Here is an 8,744-nt window from a genome sequence, read left to right as displayed (position 1 = left end):
AACCTGATCAAGCTAGCAATTTTAACGAGCCTGTTTATGTTTATGGACAAGGGGGAGTTTTACTCCCCCTTACAGAACGTTTATGGGGACGATTCTACCAACCGCTCTATGTACACAATCAAAGGTGGAGAAAGGCTTGATAACTGGTTGAGAAATAAAGAATCAAAGAACTAATAGATTATATTTCAAGGGCTCACATGCGAGCCCATCAAATCTTTCAAAAAATAACAGGTGGTAAAGGAGAAATAAAAAATCAAAAGAACTAATAGAATATTATGATAGAAAAAGCGCTTCCTCTAATCATAGGAGTCGCTCTACGTACTTCTGATGCCATTCAAAACAACGTCAAAGAAAAATATCAAAAAGAATTCAAGGATCTGGGGTCCACCAGCACTGGCCCCCTTTCAAACATACAAACTTCGGTTGTTATCCATCTCTTAAACTCTTTAGCTTTGGGCTTCTTTGATGATAACACTAAGGAATACAGACCAGACTCGTTGATGAAAATTGTACGTGGCTGAAGTGGTATTTTTTTGATACCACTTAAAGCCGAATACTGTTGCGGATTAACGTGGGTCCCCGTTTCAAGGACCCGTATTTGTTTGTATGTAACTTTGTCTTCTTCATCTACGTGTCTTTCAATGACGTTTGCGGTCTTCTCATAACCAAGTATGTTAGCAACGTCTTAAGGGTGTAGTGATTTCGAAAGAGTTATACTTATATGATAAGATGGTGATAAGAATTTATTTGTGTGGGTAAAAACTCTGAAAAATGATTAAATCAACATTTTCTATATAATAAATATGAGTACTATGGATAATTCTCTTAGTTTAAATGATATTTGCTATGAACAGATTAAAGATGATTACTGGTATGGTATTTTTGGTGATTTTAAACTGATTATAGATAAGAGTACAGGATACTTCAATGCTACTAAACTGTGTCAAAATGGCGGAAAAAGGTTTGATCACTGGTTAGAAAATAAAGGATCAAAAGAGCTCATAGCATACATTTCCAGAGCCGGTATACCGGGTCTAGAAATTATCAAAAAAGTAGCAGGAGGTAAAGGTGAAACATGGAACGAAATAAGAGGAACATATATATGTAAAGAGTTAATTTTGGATATATCTCGATGGGTTTCTCCTGAGTTTTACCTTAAATGCAATCAAATCATTATCGACTATTACACAAAAGACTTTAAACAATACAAGGATGAACAGGAACAACTAGAAGCAAGAGTGCAAGAGATAGAACAACAAATGAATCAATTACGTATAAACAATGAGAAATTAGAAACTGAAAATCAACACCTTAAATCAATCGCAGCTGAACATACAGAAGATCCAGGGAAAGTACACAAACTAGTTATTATTAAAAAGAATCTCTCCCCTATTCAACTACAAAAGATATTAGAAAAGTATGAAACAGGCAAAAGAGAACAAGTAAAGAGCTATGAGAGTTACAGGTATTGGGTTGGAAGAATTCAAGAGTGTAACATAAAGACAAGATTACAATGTTTACAAGAAAAATATCTAGACATGACTGTATTGTCTAAAACCAAATACCCAAACTCTATTAACCTTCTAAATAAAGTAAAAGAAAAGTATGATTGTGTTATTTCGCATGGTTGTCATGTAGACCTAAAGAATGCGGATGGAGAAGAAGATGATGAGTTTGTTATTGATTTGTTTTTAAGTATAAGAGATTCGTAAAGTTAAGGATAATGAGTTTCGGGCGTCCTTATAAGAAGAAGATTTGGTTAAAGAAATTGATTGCTTGTATGATAGGTTAATATTAGATAATTAAAGTTACAACTGGGGTCCACCAGCACTGGCCCCCTTTCAAACATACAACCTCATACAATTTTCATCGAGTCCGGTCTCTACTCATTCTTATTACAACTTTTATGGTATAATAATCATAAAAGTTAATTAGTTAAACATTAAACCAACCATCTGTTGTAACATCGAATGCTAAATTCAATATACTACCTAAATCGAGATTATTACGGTATTTACTTATTATAACTCTCCAATCTACATAATGTCTAAATAAATATATAAACTCTGCAGAGAGGTTTTGATAAATTGAAATGTTTTGCCAATGAACTCTGTCTTTGAACTCTGCAATAAATCCTTCTGTTAAATTTTGAGACATTGAAATCATTTCCCAATCTACTCTGTCAGCGTAATCTCTTATAAGGTTTTCTGATAATTGTTGATTTCCAGATAAGCACGCCCAAGAAACTTTATCTGCATGTTCTCGTATAAAGGCCTCAGAGAGTTTGTTTCTATAAGATATAGCATCAAAATCAACTTTATCTATAAACTCACTAATAAATTCTTCGGATAGGTTTTGATTATACGATACTTCCCCCCAATCAACTCTATCTGCAAATTCTCTTATAAAGTCTTCTGATAAGTCTTGGCTTCCTGAAATAATCTCCCAATCAACTTTATCAGCTAATTCTCTTATAAACTCTTCTGATAACTTTTTCCATAAACATATTTCGCTCAAATTAACTTTCTCCTGATATTTGCGTATGAAATCTTCTGTAATGTGATCATAGTTATATTCCTCCTCATAATCATCATAACCTATAGATAACCATTGTTCATCAGTCAGTGAATCTAATATCTCATCAGACAAGTCCATAACGTTTGCATAGAGAATGTTTTGTATGAGAAATGAGTAGTTTTCTTTAGTAGCTTTCTTGAACAAATGATCTAACATACCTATGGACACGCTAAAATTTATTTTGTCTTCATCATTATAACCACCAATATCTAAATGTTTACATACACAATCAAATATAGGTTTGTAAGATAATATTTCCTTAGCTCTAGTCATGTTCGTTTTTATTCTTAGATTTTTTAAATTTATCTCATTTTTGTTGGTTTTCTATATAACAAATATGGAGAAAGAATTTGATTTATTACATAATAGACTTAAACTAATTCATCATGATCTTAAACTCTTAGCGGCACTACTAGAGAAGCAAATACTGTTAAAGGAAAAAGAATTATTAATAATGCAACAAAAAACATCTGATTTGAGTAGTGATGATGAATATAAATATGGTAGTGATGATGATGATGAGTAAGTTTACAAAAATGATTTAATTTTAATATGTATATATGTGACTTTGATGGGTTATTCCCATGAAAGTCGTGTTCTAATACAACGCGTAATATGTAGACAATGGCAGGAGTGTACAATGTTAGGTGTTGTATTAGAATATATAGAGGTAAAAATAGTACAAAAATGAACTGAAATAATCCAGCGAAGATAAAAATTGAGCATAGTAAGATTTTCTATATAATAAATAAGATGAGTAATTACAATAGATTTACCGTAATAGAGTTAAGACGACAATGTAAGGAGAAGGGGATCAGAAGATATTCCCGATTAAGAAAAGCAGAACTGATAGACCTTCTTAAACAATATGATGATGAACAAAGCAGAAGACAGATTAGGGAAATATTCCCATTTAAACAAGAAGTAATTGAAGAACCGAAACCAGCACGCATACCTATAAAAGTAGAATTAGAAGAAACAGCACTGAAGAAGCGTTTACAAACCATTAAAGTTGAAAACACAGGAGGATATAAAGACCCAATAAAATTTTTAGATACAAGTGGAAGAGTTGCTCTTAACAAAATCAAAGAAGAATTAAAATTTAACCCTGTTAAAGTTAACCTTGTTTTCATTTGTGACTATATTAAAGATAAAGAAATACAAGAGCGCAATTTTAAAACATCAAACGAGAGAATATTAGAATCAACTGACTTAAATGAATATATATCTTATGCCAAACAAAAGCTTCGTAGGGAAATGGAAGAGTTTGAAGGTAGAGGATCAGGATGGACACTACATCAAATTAAATACTTACAAATCAGATTAAACAAGTATGTACCATTAAGAGCTTCTTCCTATATTGAACTTCCTAAACCAATTAAAGATAAGAAAGCAGTGATTAATGTTAAAAATAAAGACAATAAATGTTTCTTGTATTCTATAGCAAGTTACTTAAAACCTGTTGAAATACATCCTGAAAGACCTTCACATTATAAACAGCTTATTAGTGAGTTGCAAAAGAAGTATTGTGATAACATTGAATTTCCTGTACAATTAAAAGATATTCCAAAATTTGAAAGAAGAAGTAATATTTCTATCAATGTTTACAGCTATGACAAAAACTATAATGTATATCCACTTCAAATCACAAAAAATAAGTAGGAAACTCATATCAATTTATTATATGTAAAAGATGGAAAAAAACAATCATTTTTGTTGGATAAAAGACTTATGACGATTAATAAGAAGTCAAGTGACAAAACATACCGAGAAGTTATACTTTTGTGATAGATGTTTAACAAGGCAGTTTCGAAATGAGAAGCAATTACAGAACCATGAGCTATTTTGTAAAGAACATGAGGCTGTTAAAATAGAACTTCCAAAACCATACGACAATCAAATAGAGTTTCAAAACTATAATCGATCATTAAGAGTTCCATTTGTGATAATTGCCGACTTTGAATGTATCTTATGTAAGTTAAAAATAGAGCATAATTGTAGTAAAACAGTAAAATATCAAAAGCATGAACCAATGAGTTTTTGTTACTATGTTAAATATTCAAATGGGGACTATAAAGCCCCTGTTAGTTATATAGGTCCAGATGCTGCAAAAGTATTTATTGAAATGTTACAAAAGGAAGCAATAGAAATTAAGAAAATATATAACAGGGTAGTTGATATGACCCCGCTTAGTGAGGAGGAAATAGAAGCTTAAAACAGTTCGGATACTTGTCATATATGTGAGAAAAACTTGAATGACTTGCCACCAGCCGTTGATAAAAAAATAAATATATTAAAGGGGAAAATACAGTTCTACAAGGATAAAGATGATATGAGTGAAAAAATAAAAGAAAGGAAGCATGACTTAAAAAAGTGTTTGTATAAGATAAATAAAAATAAAGCAAAAGTAAGAGATCATGATCATTTAACTGGAAAGTTTAGAGGTGCAGCTCACAGTTATTGCAATTTAAACTATAAAAATCCCAACTTTGTTCCTGTATTTCTTCACAATTTAACTGGTTATGATACGCATTTGTTTATTAAGGAATTAGCTTATGATACACAGAAAATTAAACTGATCGCTAATAATGAGGAAAGGTACATAACATATGAAAAATATGTAAAAGCAGGGTCAGAAAAAGATGGAATAAATTTAAGATTTGTTGATTCATTTAGATTTATGCCAAAGAGTTTAGCAGTTAACTAGTAATTTAAAACCAGAACAATTTCGAGAAACATTAAAGTTTTTCCCGATTGATAAACTTGATCTAGTTAATACTAAAGGTGATTATCCATATGACTTTTTTGATTCATTTGAAAAATTGAAAGAACCTGTTCCATTATCCCCAGACAAATTTACAAACAGATTAACAGGAGAAAAATGAGTCCTGAACGCCATAAGCTTCATGTACGAGTTTGTAAAGAATTCAATCTGGAGTTAGGGGAGGATTTAACTGAACATTATAACAAAACAAATGTCCTCCAATTAACAGATATATTTGAAAACTTTAGAGATGTGTGTTTAAGGCATATGGATTAGATCCTGCTTGGTATTATACAGCACCGGGCCTATCGTGGGATGAAATGTTAAAGATGACTAAAATTAACTTAGAAATGTTAACTGATTATGATAAAATACTAATGTTAGAAAAGGGTATACGAGGAGGAATCTCACAATGTAGTAAAAGATATGTAAAAGCTAACAACAAATATATGCAAGATTATAATAAAGATGAGTGTTCAACATACCTAGCATATCTAGACGCAAACAACTTATATGGATGGGCTATGAGTCAATACTTGCCTTATAAAGACTTTAAGTGGATTAAACCTTACATAGATATAATGAACATTCCAGATGATTCAGAAACAGGATACATATTAGAAGTAGATTTAGAATATCCAAAGTATTTACACAACAAACATTCTAATTTACCATTAGCTCCAGAAAACATGTGTCCACCAGAATCTAAACAATCAAAACTACTAACAACGCTTTATAATAAGGAGAGATATGTAATTCACTATAGGAACTTAAAACTATATATGTCGCTTGGAATGAAATTAAAGAAAGTGCATAGAGTATTAGAATTCAAACAATCAGACTGGTTAAAAAAATACATTGATTTAAATACAAATATGAGAACGCAAGCTAAAAACAAGTTTGAAGAAGATTTTTATAAGCTCATGAATAACTCGGTATTTGGAAAAACAATGGAAAATATTAGAAAGAGGCAGCCCATACAATTAGAATGTGATCCTGAAAGAGTAGAAAAATTAATTGCAAAACCTAATTTTGATTACAGAACAATATTTACAGAGAATTTGTGTACTATACATATGAAAAAAGAGCGGCTAACATTTAATAAACCAATATATGTTGGTATGAATGTATTAGAACTATCGAAACTATTAATGTATGATTTTCACTATAATACTATGAAGCCGAAATATGGAAACAATATAGATTTATGTTATATGGATACTGATAGCTTTATATACGAGATTGAGAGTGAAGACTTTTACAAAGACATAGCAGAAATAATTGATCAATTTGATACGAGTGAATACGGGGAAAATAACATATATGGACTGCCACTAATAAACAAAAAGTAATAGGTAAGATGAAAGATGAAAATAAGGGTAAAATAATGACGGAGTTTATTGGATTGAGATCAAAGATGTATGCTTATAGAGTAAAAATAAAGAAGGGAAAAAAGCTAAAGGAGTAACTAAAGCTGTAATATCAAAAGAGTTGCAGTTTAATGATTATAAAGAAAGTTTATTTAAAAATGTAAAAAACATATAAAGACATAAACCTCATTAGGAGTTATAAGCACGATATATATAGCATAACCGTTCATAAGCTGGCACTAGATTCCTCGGACGATAAAAGATATATTATGCGAGATGGTGTAAATACATTAGCTTGGGGTCATTATGGGATAGAGTAAAAGTGTAATTATGTATAGTGTAGTGTAGTTTTAGATGTAAGTTTTTATGATTTTAAATGTCATAAAAGCATATTCAATCTCACTTTGGGGTATCCCTCTGTGTTAAAGTGTAATGGTTAGTGGTGGGTTCATAATTTTTTGGTAGTTAGGGGGGTGGAGGGGGAAATGTGTCCTAGAACATCCATTCATACCCTACTCTTGTCTTCTATACTACAATATGTGTACAAAATTAGTTTACTTGCTGCAATCCAAGATGTAGATACTCGAGCTAAGTTTTTGTTGATATAAAAGATGATGCTTTACCCTACGTTTGAAGGTCAAGAATCCTTTGCACTCGGATATATCAGGAGGTGGTGAATTTCAGACTCTCTCACAGCTGGAATAGAGAAAGATTTCGCTGTTTTTGTTAGTGTATGCCGCAGGGGCGGATCCAGGACCGACTTCTGAGGGGAGCGATGGGTTGCCATACTGCTACTTTTAAGAGCTCCAAACTTTGGGATGGGTTTTATTTATATATATATAAAATAAGAAAGTTTCCTCTTCTGAGGGCGATCGCCCCCCCCCGGATCCTCCCCCTTGTATGCCGCGGGATATCAAGCATACAGGAACATTTTGTTTGGTATGAGTGGATTTCATTTTGGAACGTCAGCTTACTTTTAAGATAAAAGGGGCCATTATTGTGTATGACCTTATGTATATGGCAGTACAGATGCAACAAACACCTCCTTGACATTGCTAGAATGTTGTTTTGAGAGGTCCCTCATGGCTAAGCGGTTAGTGTACGCGCCTTTGGCTTGGGAGACCCGGGTTCGATGCCCAGCGGGAGCTCATGTGATTCGGATTCCACTTTAATCAGTAGGTCCACGTCTCATATAGCCTCGATGCTGAACGGGACGCTAAACTAAAATAAATAAGAAATATTCTTTTGATTTACTAAGGGCAGTACATGTTCAGATTTTCGTGTGTTATGGGTAAATCTCATGCAGGTGTTTTGAACTTTTTGAATTGATATTGCCAAGGATTTATTTTGTAATGGCTGGTTCGTATACAGAATCGCAATACCCAAATAGTGGGAAAACAAGCAAGCGTGTTCACTAAATACAGTTTTATGTTCTGACTTAGAAAATCATTATATTTATACAATAATCGGAGATTTGATATTGATTTATTAGATACAGTAGATATATGTCGCTTCCAGTTTAGCTAATCATCTACTATTAATCCGAGATTTTTTACTGAAGGTAAGTAATCTAATGGAAATATTAATTTATCCAGTTTCCAATTTTCTAAGAATTTCTCTTGTTCCCATGACTGTAAATATGCATTTGCTTGCGTTTATTATCAAGGAATTTTACAAACACCAATCACTAGAAATATTTGTTAAGTCCTCATTCATGAGGGCTGCACTGTGTAAGGCGTGCTCTGGAGACGTGGCTGAGCAGAGTTGTGTATCGTAAGCATACAGATGTATTCTAGAATAGCTTCAGTACGTTTGCTGTATATAGACAAAATAACACGGGTGCTAGTATTGATCCCTGCGGCACTTCTCTTTGAAGACTGATTGGGTTTGATCCTGCAAGTTTAGGATCTCTTAGTACTACTCTTTGTTGCCTAGCTGAAAGATATGACTTGAACCACTGGATCATGTTGGGGGAAAGTTACATTATTTCATTTAAGCTAAGAGTAAGTCGAGATGAACTGAAATGAAATGAA

Source organism: Thermobia domestica, chromosome 16 (assembly GCF_964235325.1).
Source record: "Thermobia domestica chromosome 16, izTheDome1.hap1.1, whole genome shotgun sequence".
In the NCBI taxonomy this organism is placed as follows: domain Eukaryota; kingdom Metazoa; phylum Arthropoda; class Insecta; order Zygentoma; family Lepismatidae; genus Thermobia; species Thermobia domestica.
Note: the sequence above shows the minus strand (reverse complement) of the source record.